The sequence below is a fragment of the Capra hircus genome, chromosome 13 (genome assembly GCF_001704415.2).
Source record: "Capra hircus breed San Clemente chromosome 13, ASM170441v1, whole genome shotgun sequence".
In the NCBI taxonomy this organism is placed as follows: Eukaryota; Metazoa; Chordata; class Mammalia; order Artiodactyla; family Bovidae; genus Capra; species Capra hircus.
Window position 1 is genome coordinate 13,903,228 of NC_030820.1, and position 2,920 is coordinate 13,906,147.

The window sequence follows — 2,920 nt, forward strand, 5'->3', positions numbered from 1 at the left end:
AGGATCTCTCCTGTAGACCACTGTGACTGACTTTTATAAAGTTACTAAAATACAACATTCACTTTGCAATGAGAACATGATGTTCTCCAAAATGTAGCAACCAGGATGGCATAAGTCTAAGCAAGTCATAAATGAAGCCAGTCACTAACTGCTAGCAGAACTGGACTGGAGAAACAGACATTGTGGTCCTTTCACTCAACTTTACACGTAATCCTGTATTTATGGAATAAGTCAATAGCTACCAACGTTTTGTAGTAAAAGCATTTCCCTAAAATTAGTATTCTGGTAGACAAAACGGATGGGACCAGGAGGAGGGTGGTGAATGAGATGGATGGTATTTGTTTACACGTAAAGAGTCTGGCTTTCCACCATCAATTCTCATCCTTCTAATGGCAAAGACTCTCTGTTTTCATTTTTAAAGTGAAATCTGACACTTAGTATGGTCCTGATAAGTCTGAATTACTAAATCAGTGACTGACTGACTGAATAAATAAATGATTATATGGATGAAGGTTAAAGGTTAATTAAAATCGATTGGAGCAGCAAGTCCATGACCTAGCTCTTATCTACTGATATCTTTTTTTTTTTTAATTTTTTATTTTTTATTTTTTATTTTTTTTAAATTTTAAAATCTTTAATTCTTACATGCGTTCCCAAACTTATTCTTGTCTCCCACCACTTTCCCCATATTTCAGTATCTTAGACCTGTTAACTTAATAACTTAAACTTGTTTCTGCCAAAGTCAATATCTTTACATATTGTTGTTCAGTCGCTAAGTCATGTCCTATTCTTTGTGACCCCATGGAATGCAGTGTGCCAAGCTCCCCTGTTCTCTACACTCTATCAGGGTTTGCTCAAATTCATGTCCACTGAGTCGGTGATGCTATCTAACCAGCTAACCTCTGCTTCCCATTTCTCCTTTAGCCTTCAGTCTTTCCCAGCATCAGGGTCTTTTCCAGTGAGTTAGCTGGAATCAGGTGGCCAAAGTATTGGAGTTTCAGCTTCAGCATCAGCATCAGTCCTTCCAGTGAATATTCAGGGTTGATTTCCCTTTAGGATTGACTGGTTTGATCTCCTTGCAATCCAAGGGACTTTCAAGAGTCTTCTCCAGAGATCAAAAGGATCAATTCTTCAGCCCTCAGCCTGCTTTATGGTCCAACTCTCACATTTGTGCATGACTACTGAAAAAATCATAGCTTTGACTATATGGACCTTTGTTGGCAAAGAGATGTCTCTGATTTACATATATTGGTTTTTTGTTGTTGTTGTTTGTTTTTTTGTATAAATTGTTATCTTCCCTCTGTTCCATCAACTAACTTCTTATCAGGTGGGCACACCTCTGCTTAAATGGTACTTTCCTTCCTTACTCACTTAAGTTCTTTTATCTCCCTGTACCTTCCCTTTATTAGATCTACTACAATTATATTCAGATCCTCCTTTGTATAGTTATTAACAGCTACTAGATATCATACAGTAAGCCTTATGAAGTACAGTGTTTTATCTCTACTGTTCTGGATCATAGAGAAAGCAAGTGAATGTCAGAAAAACATCTACTTCTGCTTCCGTGACTACACTAAAGCCTTTGACTGTGTGGATCACAACAAACTGAGGAAAATTCTTAAAGAGACAGGAATACCAGATCACCTTACCTGTAGCCTGAAAAACCTGTATGAGGGTCAAGAAGCAACAATTAGAACCTTACATGGAACAACTGACTGGTGCAAAACTGGAAAAGGAGTATGACAAGGCTGTCTATTGTTATCCTGTTTATTTAGCTTCTATGCAGAGGGTGTACCTACATGCTAAGTTGCTTCAGTTATGCCCAACTCTGTGACCCCATGGACTGTAGCCCACCAGGCTCCTCTGTCCATGGGATTCTCCAGGCAGGAATACTGGAGTGCATTGCCATGCCCTCCTCTGTGAGATCTTCCTGACCAAGGGACTGAACCTTTGTCTTCGGCATCTCCTGCTTTGGCAGGCATGTTCCTTATCACCGGTGCCACCTTTCTGGAAAGCCCAAAATTACTTCCTACAGCAACACAAAAAATTAAGCTATTTAGAGGGGTGCAGTAAACACCTTGTACTTCCCTGGGGCTCAGAGGTTAAAGCGTCTGCCTGGAATGCAGGAGACCCAGGTTCGATCCCTGGGTGGGGAAGATCCCCTGGAGAAGGAAATGGCAACCCATTCCAGTACTCTTGCCTGGAGAATCCCATGGAGGGAGGAGCCTGGTAGGCTACAGTCCATGGGGTTGCAAAGAGTCGGACATGACTGAGCGACTTCACTTCACTTCACTTCTTCAGTAAACACCTTGGACTTTCAGTTAAAATCTCCAAAGTACCATGCCTTAGAAGTAAGAACTATGGAGGAAGACAAAACTGATCCTGACTTTTCAGAGTGTGAGTCCAGTAATTTAAGTGTCTGTTAGGAGAATAATACTCTTCATAAAATATAAACTTAACCTATACTTTTCACCAGGTATCTTCTACAGAATCTAGTATATCAACTGCTGGTGCTGCTAAGTTGCATCAGCTGTGTCCGACTCTGTGCGACCCCATAGACAGCAGCCCACCAGGCTCCCCCATCCTTAGGATTCTCCAGGCAAGAATATTGGAGTGGGTTGTCATTGCCTTCTCCAGTATATCAACTAAAAACAGCTAAAGATGCAAAAAGGAAAACATGACTCAAGATTAGGGGAAAATTGTAACCATAGAAATAGACCCTAAGATGACAGTGATGTTGGAAGTAAGAGTTAAAAGTCAAAGCAGCCACTATTAAAGTGAAAAGATAGTCAAAATGAACAAATGTATTTCTCAACAGAGAGATCAATTTTTTAAAATGGGAAAATGAAAATTGTTGATGTAAAAACTATAATCTAATACCTATTATGTACATATATATGACAAGTGAGTATTAATCATA

At 39.8% G+C, this 2,920-nt stretch overlaps 1 non-coding gene across 1 annotated transcript; it reads left to right on the plus strand.

Moving 5' to 3' along the window:
- On the plus strand, positions 2,085 to 2,157 carry TRNAS-GGA. Its single transcript has one exon. It is a non-coding gene; the product is annotated as a tRNA-Ser (tRNA).